The sequence below is a fragment of the Ornithorhynchus anatinus genome, chromosome X2 (assembly GCF_004115215.2).
Source record: "Ornithorhynchus anatinus isolate Pmale09 chromosome X2, mOrnAna1.pri.v4, whole genome shotgun sequence".
In the NCBI taxonomy this organism is placed as follows: Eukaryota; Metazoa; Chordata; class Mammalia; order Monotremata; family Ornithorhynchidae; genus Ornithorhynchus; species Ornithorhynchus anatinus.
The window spans coordinates 17,899,940-17,912,327 of NC_041750.1; positions in this window are offsets into that span (position 1 = coordinate 17,899,940).

The following is a 12,388-nucleotide window of genomic DNA, read 5'->3' on the forward strand; positions in this document are numbered from 1 at the left end:
GGAAGGAACATCTCAAGACAGACAGGAGAGTGTGGTCTCCTCCCCACCAGCAACCACCCATTCTCTCCTCCTTGGGCCAGATAAATTCTCTCCTGAAGGAGTCTGGGGTGTCACTGCCCTCTCTACTTGCCTCCCCTTCTCCATCCCCCCAGTTGTCTCAAAACCCACCCGGTTCCCCCAGACCCACCTCTTCTTTGCCTTTCTACCCACTGCAGCCCTCCCCATTCTTTTTGTTTGTTTTATGGTATTCGTTAAGCACTTACTATGTGACAGGCACTGTGCTAAGCACTGGGGTAGATACAAGCTAATCTGTTTGGACCTAGTCCCTGTCCCATTGGGGCTCACAGTCTTAATCCCCATTTTACAGATGAGGTAACTGAGGCACAGAGAAGGGAAGTGACTTGCCCAAGATCATAGAACAGAAAAGTGGCCAAAGCCAGAATTAGAGCCCAGGTCCTTCCGCCTCCCAGGTCCATAGTCTATCCACTAGGCCACGCTGCTTCTCTTCACTTCCCAGGGATGAAAAACCTTGGAACTGCGGTACCAAGGGACCAGCCTCTTTTCTTCTGTTCCAGCAGTAGAGTTAGGGTTAGGGAGGCTGAGTCTGGAAATCAATCAATCGATGGTATTGATTGAGCAACTACTCTGTGCAGAGCACTGTACTAAACATTTGGGAGAGTACAATATAACAGAGTTGGTAGACATGTTCCCTGCCACAAGCAGCTCCCAGTCTAGAGGGAGGTATCACTGTTTTGTTGCAGGAAGAAATTGTGTGACTCAATAATGTCATAGGGCACAACATGAGTGAGTTGTAGCCTATTCATGTGCCAATGTTAGGGGAGTACTTTGATCTCTGCTCTCAGGGTCTTGACGAACAGAAACCAGTTCCTCACCACCAGGCTTGAACACACTTTTCCTTGCACTAGGTGAGAGTTGGACCTGGATTCTGATTCCTTAAGGGTGGAATTTCTGCAAGTTGGGATTTAGTTAAACAAGAAATTATTGCCATAGGAAGGAAAGAGCCATTGGGCTCTGAACTTAATGAATTAAATGAAGAAGAGAAAAAGCCCATCAGCTGAATCCCTTTCACAAGCCATTACAATACCTGTTGCCTTCCACCATATCACTGAGGGCATAACTATGTAGAGTCACTTGAGCACTGTAGATTTATATTCTGCTAAAATGTTTTTCACTGGCTTTGTATCCAGTTCACTCTGAGGGCAATACTAGTCCCGCCCTTCTCCTCAACATCTCAGCTGCCTTTGTTGCTGTGGACTATCCCTTCTCCTGGAAACATTAACCAACATCAGCTTCACTGACACTGTCCTCTTCTGGTCTCCTCCTCTCTGGCCACTCATTTTTAGTCTCTTTCATGGGCTCTTCTTCTGCCTCCTACCCCCTAACTGTGGGGGTTCCTCAAGGTTCAGTTCTGGGTCCCCTTCTATTCGCCATCTACACCCATTCCCTTGGAGAACTCATTTGCTCCCATGGCTTCAACTACCACCGCTAGGCAGATGATTCCCAAATCTCTATCTCCAACCCTGATCTCTCTCCCTCTCTGCAGTCTCACATTTCCTCCTGACTTCAAGATGTCTCTATTTGGATGTCCTGCTGTCACCTCAAACTTAACGTGACTAAAACAGAACTTATCTTCCCACTCAAACCCTGTCCTTACCCTGACTGTCCTATCACTATAGATGACACCACCATCCTTCCTGTCTCACAAGCCCTTAAATTTGGCATTATCCTTAAATCCTCTCTCTCATCCAACCTAAATATTCAATCCACCACTAAATCCTGTAGGTTTGACCTTCACAACGTCACTAAAATCTGCCCTTTCCTCTCCATCTAAACTGCTACCACATCAATCCAAGGGTTTAGCCTACCCCACCTTGATTACTGTATCAGCCTCCTTTCTGACCTTCTAGTCTCCTGTCTTTCCCCACTCCAGTCCATACTTCATTCTGCTGCCCAGATCACTTTTCTACAAAAACGATCTGGCCCTGTTTCCTCACTCTTCAAGAACTTCCAGCGGCTGCTCATCCACCTCTCCATTTAACAGAAACTCCTTGTCATTGGCTTTAAAGGACTCAATCACCTTACCCCCTCCTACCTCACCTCGCTACTCTCCTGCTACAACCCAGCCCACACACTTGGCTCCTCTAATGCCAACCTTTTCACTGTGCCTCGATGTTGTCTATCTTGCCACCAACCTCTCACCTGCATGCTGCCTCTGGCCTGGAAAGCCCTCCCTCCTCAGATCCGGCAGACAATTACTCTTCCCACCTTTGAAGCCTTATTAAAGGCACATCTCCTCCAAGAGGCCTTCCCTGACTAAGCCCTCATTTCCTCTTCTCCCTCTCCCTTCTGAGTCGCCTTGACTTGCTTCTTTTAATCGTCTCTTCTCCTGGCTCCAGAGCACTTATGTTCCTATCTGCAATTTTATTTATTTATATAAATGTCTGTCTCTTGCAATTTTATTTATTCATATTAATGTCTGTCTCCCCCTTTATATTGTTAATTTGTTATGAGCAGGGAATATGTCTGTTATATTGTGCTCTCCCAAGCGCTTAGTACGGTGCTCTGCACACAGTAAACACTCAATAAATACGATGGACTGTCTTGAAGCCGGGGGACGGAGTCGACAATTTCCCAGCCTTGTACTGCCACCTGCTGGATATTCTTTGACAATGCATCTGACTGCTCGTCAGAGCCAGAAAAAAATCTCATTCATTCATTCATTCATTCATTCATTCATTCATTCATTCATTCATTCACTCACTCACTCACTCACTCACTCACTCACTTACTCACTCACTCACTCACTCGTATTTATTAAGCGCTTACTGTGGACAGAGCACTGTACTTAGTGCTTGGGAAAGTACAATACAACAATAAACAATGACATCCCTGCCCACAACGAGCTCGCAGTCTAGAAGGAGGGGGGACAGATATCAATACAAATAAATAAAATGACAGATATGTACATAAGTACTATGGGGCTGGGGGGTCGGGGGTAGGGCAAAGGGAGCAAGTCAGGGCGACGCAGAAGGGTGTGGGAGATGAGGAAAAGCGGGGCTTATTCTTGCTCCTGACCCCTGATTCCTTTTTCCATAAAACCTGGAGACGTTGCCAACTCTGCCCAAAAGGTAACTAAGATGGGCATCTTCGGGGAAGAGGAAGAGGCTCACTGGATTCTCACTGACTTAGCCGGGTGTTACCCCAGCACTGTGCCCCCAAAATCAAGGGCCAGGAGCGAAAATATCACCCTGAGATTTCTTTGAGCTGGGACAGGCTCGCAAGTGTATTGGCAAAGAAGCACCAGCAGGTGACAGTGCAAGGCTTTGGACTTGCTGGCAAGGTCGACGATCGACTTTGGCTCAGGAGACTGATGGCATCTTTGCGCGATGCCTCAAAAAAAAAACCAAAAACCATCACTGCAAAATCCCATGATCCTGAAGGGCTGGGTAGCAGCCGCCCACCCCGACCACCACCACCCCTGTGTCCTGCTCCCCTCTCCATCAGGAAAGGAGGAATGTTTATTTCTTCTTCCTTTCACAAGCTGAAAAGAGCATGAAGCAGCTGGAAAGCAGCATGGCCTTACAAGACCAAAGGTCTGGGAGTCAGAGGGACCTTGGTTCTAATCCCAGCTCCTCCCCTTCTCTGCCCCGTGACCTTGGGGAAGTCATTTAACTTCCCTGTGCCTCAGTTACCTCGTGGCTCGGTGGAAAGAGCACGGGCTTTGGAGTCAGGGCTCATGAGTTCGAATCCCAGCTCTGCCACTTGTCGGCTGTGTGACTGTGGGCAAGTCACTTAACTTCTCTGTGCCTCAGTTCCCTCATCTGTAAAATGGGGATTAAGACTGTGAGCCCCATGTGGGACAACCTGATTCCCCTATGTCTACCCCAGCACTTAAAACAGTGCTCGGCACATAGTAAGCGCTTAACAAATACCAACATTATTAGTATTATCATCTGTAAAATGGGGGTTAAGACAGTAAGCCCCATGTGGGACATGGACTGTATTCAACTTGATTAGCTTGTATTTACCCCCACTGTTTAGTACAGTGCCTGGCACCATAAAAAAAGAAGTCTGTAATACAGCTCCATGACTCACACAGTTCTTCTACTAATGCTTTGTGCTCTGCTATTCAAGGGATTGAATTTAGGCCATCAAGTTCATATCCCCAAATCCTCAGGGTGTCAGAGGTCTCCAGGGGTCACATCATGCATTCCTCTGCCTCTGGACAAACTATAAATTGCATCCAAACTATCAGAGCTCCAATTTATTCTTGAAAAACAAATTGGCAGAAAAAAGCCCTTTCTCACAGACAACTATCTAGCAGCATACTACACATAGATGCCACTGGCTTTTAAGGACCTCTAGGAAGGAGATCCTTAAAATCAGAAGCAGCATGGCCTAGTGCATGGGTCTGGGAGTTAGAAGGCCCCGGGTTCTAATCCTGATCCTGCTACTTGTCTGCTGGGTGATCTTGGGCAAGTCACTTCACTTCTCTGAGCCTCAGTTACCTCATCTGTTAAATGGGGATTAAGACTGTGAGCCCCATGTGGGACATGGACTGTGTCCAACTTTAAGTAGCTTGTATTTACACCAGTGCCTGGCACATAGTAAGCTCTGAACAAATATCATTTTTAAAAAACAAAAACATAAAAAAGGAGATTCAATGTCCTTTTTCAGTACCAGTTCCAGTGTCTTTTGTCCCAGAATTTCTTCCTTATATCTAATTCACATCTCTCACTCCTACTATTAAAGTCCATTTCCTCCTGTCCTTAAAGGAGACAGAAGATAACCGTTCCTTTCCTATCAATCAGTGGTATTAGTTGAGCACTTATATATGACAAGCACTGTTCTAAGTGCTGGGATAGATATAGGTAAGATCCAGTTCCTGTCCCACTTAAGGCTCACAGTCTAAAGAGGAGGGAGAATAAGTGTTTTATCCTAATTTTACAGATGAGGAAACTGAGCTATGGAGAAGTGAAGTGCCTTACCCAAGGTTACACAGCAGGCAAGTGACAGAGTCAGGATTAGAACCCAGGTCGTCTCACTCCCACCCAAGCCCGTGTTCTCTTCTCCCTCCTTTTCTTCCTCCCCCCTCCTTTCTTCCCTCCTTCTGTCTCACTTACTCAGGCAGCTAGATGTGGATGTTTTCTATTCTTGTGGTTCATTGCTTCCTCTCTGGAGTGGGAAGCAGGTGCCTCCATTCATTCAGTCAGTCATATTTATTAAGTGCTTACTGTGTTCAGAGCACTGTAGTAAGTGGTTCAGGGAGTATAATATAATAATAAAAAGAAACATTCTCTTCCCACAATGAGCTTACAGTCTAGAGGGAAGACAGACATTAATGTAAATCAATTACAGATATGTACCTAAGTCTTGTGGGGCTGGGAGGGAGACAGTGAATAAATGGAGCAAATCAGGAGGACTCAGAAGGGAGTGGAAGAAGAGGAAAGGGGGGCTTAAGGAAGGCCTCTTGGAGGATAAGGCTGGGCCTTTATCTACTCTGCCTAGAAAAATAAGCACTTTCAACTCCCACATTCTGGAGAACCTAGAGACCACCTCAGCTCAAAAAACCAACCTTATTTCAGGCAAAACTGAAAGGAGTGGATTGTCATGAGGCACAGGGACCAGTGGGAAAACATGGGAGTTTGAAAAGAGAACTTTAAAGAAATAGTATTTATTAAGTGCATACTATGTGCCAAAAACTGTACTAAGTACTGGGATAGATACAAGATAATCAAGTTGGACACAATCCCTGTCCCAGATGGGGCTCACAGTCTAAAAGTCTCCCCTGGAGATAATCCTCTTTTAGTCTGTGATTCCTCATGCCCTGGATTTCCTTCTTGAATCATCTCCTCTCCATGGCTCATTCCTTAACAGCTAGCTCTCTATGCTTGTTTTTTTCTTATGGTATTTGTTAAGTGCTTACTTTGTACCAGGTATTCATTCAACTATACTTATTGAGAGCTTACTGTGTGCAGACCACTGTACTAAGTGCTTGGGAAAGTACAATACAACAATAAACAGACACATTCCCTGCCCACAATGATTTTACAGTCTAGAGGTCACAGTTCTAAGTGATGGGATAGATAATAATAATAATAATGATGGTATTTGGTAAGCGGTTACTATGTGCCAAGCACTATTCTAAGCGCTGGGATACAAGGTAATAAGGTTGTCCCACATGGGGCTCACAGTCTTCATCCCCATTTTAAAGATGAGGGAATTGACAGCCAGAGAAGTTAAGTGACTCGCCACAGCAGACAGGTGGCGGAGTCAGGATTAGAACCCACGACCTCTAACACACAAGCCCATGCTCTTTCCACTAAGCCACACTGCTTTCAGGTTGGACACAATCCATGTCCTACATGGGGCTCACAGTCTTAATCCCCATTTTACATATGAGAGAACTGAGGCCCAGAGAAGTGAAGTGACTTGCCCTAGTCACCCAGCAGAGAAATGGCAGAACCAGGATTAGAACCCAGGTCCTTCTGACTCCCAGGCCTAGGCTCTAACCAGTAGATTGTGCTGCTTTCCCACTGGGCCATGCATTCCCAATTCCAATCCATTGTGTAGTGGGAGCCACCCAGAAGGGGGAATGCTGACGTAGCTGAGTCTTCCATTGCAGATGACAAATGAGCTTCAGTCCTGAAATTTCAGGCCCAAGAAACTATGGAAAGGAACAGGTTATAGCCCTAATGGCTGATTCTCTCATTTTGCTTCGCCAGTCATTCTTTCATTCATTCATTCATTCAATCATATTTATTGAGCACTTACTATGTGCAGAGCACTCTATTGAGTGCTTGGGAGAATACAGCATAACATTATGTACTTAATAATAATAAATAGCATAGCAATAAACAGCATAATGGTCATGCTCCCACTGTGTCATGGAGTGTGATGAGTCAATAAGTGGGCAGAAGGCTGGTGCCGTGTCATGTCCTGGCACCATAGCCCAGCAGGTGATTGCCTGAATAGCTGCTCCGGATTTTGCTGCTCACACTAGCCAGCTATTTTCAGGACTCCTTTTGGGCCTGTCCTATCTCTCAGAATGACCCGAGTGGTTCTTCATTCACCCCTTATGGCATAGCCCCAGCAAGCAGAATCAGGATTAGAACCCAGGTCTCCTGATGCCCAGAACAGTGCTCTTTCCACTGGACCAACAGCAGGGCTGACCCTGAGTGTTAAGCAAAACTACAGTAATTGTGTCCTTGGTATTTCAGTCAGTGCATCAACCAGGGAAAGCACTCTCTCCCTCGGGTACTCCATTTACATTTTAAATTAGTAGATGGCGTGCAATGTCACTTCAATCCAGACTTCCCTGCCCTTCTCCAGAATTTTCTCCAATAAATGGACTGAAGAGATGAACTTTTCTACCCAATCCCATCATGCCTATCCTACCTGCTGCATTAGGTCCCAGACGACTGATGGGGCTAGATTTCTGTGGAATGAAAGTGAGTCACCAGATAGGCTGCTTGATTGATTGATTTGCAGAAACATGGAAGGTACTGAACTCACCAAACATAAAAATAGAAAGGACAGAAGAGGTAGTGAAACCTTCCACTATCAGTGCCTCTCTTCCCACTAGCAAGGACATGGCCAACATAATAACTGTGGTATTTGTTAAGCATTTACTAGGTGCCAAGCACTGTACTAAGCTCTGGGGTAGATACAAGATAATCAGGTCCCACATGGTGCTCACAGTCTAAGTAGGAGAGAGAACAGGTAACAAATCCCCATTTTGCAGATGAGGGAACTGAGGCACAGAGAAGTTAAACGACTTGTCTAAACTCACACAGCAGGTACGTGGCAGAGCTGGGATTCATAATAAATAATAATGATGGTAATAATAATGATGGTATTTGTTAAGCACTTACTATGTGCTTTATTAATCACTGTTCTAAGCGCTGGGGTAGATACAACCTGATCAGGTTGGATGCAGTCCCTGCATGGGGCTCACAATCTTAATCCCCAATTTACAGATAAGGTAACTGAGGCACAGAGAGGTGAAGTAAGTTGCCCAAGGTCACACAGCAGACAAGTGGTGGAGCCTGGATTAGAACCCATGAACTTCTGACTCCCAGGCCCATGCTCTATACACTAGGCTACACTGCTTCTCCTAGGCTACACTGTGTTCTGCCATTCCTGGATTAGAGCAGTGATCCATCCAGTACAGTACTCTGCCTACAACAGTAACAATAGAATGCTTGGAGTTCCCAGAAGAAGGTTGCCTCCTTGACACCTATCCTACTGTTAAGGAATGTGCCAAATATATATGCCTAACAGTCTGCTCCACACCTCTAACTTTCTCTTTAGAATCCATTAAGGGCTATTGATTCATGAATTTATCCAAACCCCTCTTGAATTTAAATTGTGCAAAATGGGGATTAAATCCTTCTACTCCTTTTACTTAGCCTGTGAGCCCCATGTGGGACAGAGACTATGTCCAACCTGAATATCTTGTATTCCCCCCAATACTTAGTAGAGTGCTTGGCACATAGTATGTACTTAACAAATATTATTATTATTATTACAAAATACACTCAGCTCCAAAGATCAATGAATCGGGAATTTTTTAGAATCAGGAAGAAGAGGGTTTCAAAGTTAAGAGCCTTTGGCTCTTTGTAAAGCAAATCTCTTAACCAGAGAAGGAGTGTGGCCTAGTGGAGACAGCCCAGGCCTAGAAGTCAGGAGGACCTGGGTTCTAATCCCAGTTCTAATCCCTTGGGCAAGGCACTTAAATTCTCTGTGCCTCAGTTTCCTCAACTATAAAATGGGGATAGCTGTTCTCTCTCCTACCTAGACTGACATGAGGGACAGGGATTGGGTCCAAACCAATTAACTTGTACCTATCCCAGTGCTTAGAACAGTGTTTGACATATAGTAAGCACTTAACAAATACCATTAAAAAATACCCAGCATGTGTCTGTGGATCTCAACTTGTCAGGGCAAACATGGGTGTTAGGATCTTTCTATCTCATTAAGTATCCCACCTACAACTGCAAGTGGAAATGAAGGTCCTTGAGGGCAGAGATCATGCCTATTAGCTCTCTCAAACTCTCCAAAGCGCTTAGTACAGTGTTCTGCACCCCTTGGGTGCTCACTATATGCTATTGATTCACACAAAAGACAAGCCCTGAATGGAAACCCTAGGATTTACAATACAGAATCTGCAGGCTGGGGGAGGGGGTAAAGAGGAGGAGGGAGACCACACACTGGACTTGTACCTAGACAAGTTTTGAGGCCTCCTCAGGGGAGATCTGAGATCTTAAGGTGGTCTTATGACCCAATCTGGACTTCCTGGGGGCAGCTCTGAGCCAGACTAGGTTCCTCTGAATTGTATCCTGCCCGTTCATTTGCTGTCTCTGGGGCAGCAACCAGAAACAATGTTTGCTCTAGGCATGAAGGGGCGGGCAACCAACCAAAAACTAGACAAGTACTTGATCGGCTGTTTATTTGGTGGCCAGGCGCACCAGAGAGTCCGGCTATTTTCATGCTGGCTCCAGAATGTCGGCTTACCTGAGAGCTGGGATCTCAGAGGAGAGGACTGACCTTCAAATATATGACCTGTGTAACTGCCTTCAAAGATATAAAGTCCATTGTTTTTTTGTTGTTGTTATTCATTTCTTTCACTTCTAGAGAGCTTTATTTTTCCAAATCTCTTTGATGATGATGGTATTTGTTAAGTGTTTACTATGTGCCAGGCACTGTTCTAAGCACTGGGGTAGATATGAGCTAAGCAGGTTGGACACAGTCCAAGTCCCACATGGGGTTCACAGCATTAAGCCCCATTTTACAGGTGAGGTGACTGAGGCACAGAGAAGTGACATGACTTGTCCAAAGTCACACGGCCAACAAGCCTCCAAACATCCCTGTAAGATAGGGAGAGGGAACAAAAGCATGGAGAGTAAGGGACTTGCTTGAAGTCACCCCACAGGGCACTGATGAAGTTGGAAATAAAGCCCAGGTCTTCTGCCATCTAGATCATTAGATTGCATCAACTAATCAATCAATCGATCATATTTATTGAGCGCTTACTGTGTGCCAAGCACTATACTAAGTGCTTGGGAGCGTATAATACAACATAATTGGCTGGCATGTTCCCTGCCCACAAGAAGCTTACAGCCTAGAAGGGGAAACAGGTATTAAAATAAATTACAGGTATGTACATAAATTCTGTGGTGCTGAGAGTGGGGTAAATAAAGGGTATAAACCCAAGTGCGAGGGTCAGGCAGAAGGGAGAGGGAGTGGTAAGCTCATGGTGGGCAAGGAATGAGTCTGTTTATTGTTGCACTGTACTCTCCCAAGAGCTTAGTACGGTGCTGTGCACGTAGTAAGTGCTCAATAAATACGATTGATTGACTTGGGGAAATGAGGGCTTGCCTCTTGGAGGAGATGTGATTTTAATAAAGGTGGGGAGAGTGATCGTCTGACAGATGTGAAGGGGGAGGGAGTTCCAAGCCAGAGGCAGGACGTGGGCGAGGGATCGAGGCAAGATAGACGAGATTACGCATTGTCTTCCTTTCCTAAAACTTGCTCAGAGTTTCAAGCTTGCTCTGAAATAATTCTGCAGGTTTTCTTTTTCTACTGCCTAGCCCTACCTGCCCTGAAATCTGACTGAAAACAGCATTTCAGTTACTGCTCCCCAAGTCCACCTCACTCTCCAGATCTTTGGCAGTTCAAATTTCTCTGAAACAATCAACCCTGTTAGCAGACAGTAGGGGCAGAAGTTAGGGTGATCATGATATGAAGTGTCTCCTCTCTTCTCTCCCATCCTCCCTCCCACCCTACCTTTCACCACTACTCATATCATTCATTTACTAAGTACTCTCATTTTTAGAAACAAGGCAGAAAGATTTCTGCAAAATCCCAGCCATGCAACAGCTCAAGAAGTTTCACTTAGCATCATTGTACAGGGTAGCCTTGGGGTATTTAGCAGAGCTGGCTGCTCCCCCAGGCATCATTCTTGGAAGAAGTCTAAGGAAGTTACCTCATGTAAGAACTTCAGAAGAGAGACAGAGTGAGGTTGTTGCAGGTGTCTGTTTCTCCCCCACCCTACCTCTTTCCTGCCCCCTTTTTCTTGACTTCAGCATTATCAACATTATGATCAGTTGTATTTAGTGAGTGCTTACTGTGTGCAAAGCACTGCACTAAGCACTTGGGAGAGTAAAATACAACAGAGTTGGTAGATGCGATTCCTGCCCCTGATGAGCTTACAGTCATTTCTCCAACAGCTTCCAATTCTCTGGCCCTTGAGGCCAGATTCCAGGGAGCTGTCCAACCCTTGGACTGGTGAACTTACTCTCTATGATGGTGGTGGAGTTTTGGTTTTTTTTTCTCCCCCTTCTCCCTCGCCTTCTCCTTCTTTTCCTCCTCATCACAGGCCCAGTAGACACAATTCCTAACAACGTCCTCCCAGGGAAGTACCCAGATTTGGTTACCAAGGGTTTTTGTCGTGAAAGGTGAGAGAAGGTAGATAAACAGGCAAACACTCAGCCTGCAGATTGAATTGAATCTACACATAGAGGGCGTTCAGAATTCATAATTGACATGGGCGACTCAGTTTTTACACTCTCCCTTCTTAAATGCTCCCTCACCCCGCAGGTTTCTCATTGGAAAAGAGGACAAATGAATGAAGCAGTCACAGAATCCTTGGTTGGGACGACTAAATTGGAATCCCCAACTCCTGCCAAACATATTTCAGGCTGAAACCTCTCTTCATTTGAACTTTCCTTTCGAGGGTCTTTCCCAATCAGTTGTTCCCAGGGGCAGGGTTGATGCAATGAAGTCACTGCTCTGAACCCCACATTCCTAGGGATCCCAGAGCCAAAAAATTCAGATGTGCTAGTGTGCGCTGCATTGACCACATTAGACCAAGTGAAACATGGAAGTGCCTTTCCTTCTGCTGAGCTCTAACTGGCTTCAAGCCAGGTAGGGGACATGATCAAAGTAAAGGAACTTCTACTCCTCAAAGCCTCCCTCCCATCTCTGCTCTCAAGGCTTGGCCTTGCCAGAACCCTTAGTCTGGCCCTGCCCGCAGGGCCGTTTAATGGGTGAATGGAGAATGGAGCGGAGGAAGCAAGAACCAGTGAATGTTATCGTAAAGAGATTCATAGCTCTGTTATCTTCACCTGCAGACTCCCCAGTTCGGTTCACAGCCTTTGTTCCTCCTAAACCAGTGTCTCACACTCGACTTGCCCACCTCCAACCCCATGCTCACGGCCCTTCCCCCTGCCTGAAATTCGCCCCCTATTCAAATCTATCAGGCTACATTCCTTCCCATATTCAAAGCCGGAAGGCATTTTTCAATTAATTTCCACCACTCCTCTATCTCGATCTCGTCTCACTGCTTCCCCTCCCCCTCGCCCAC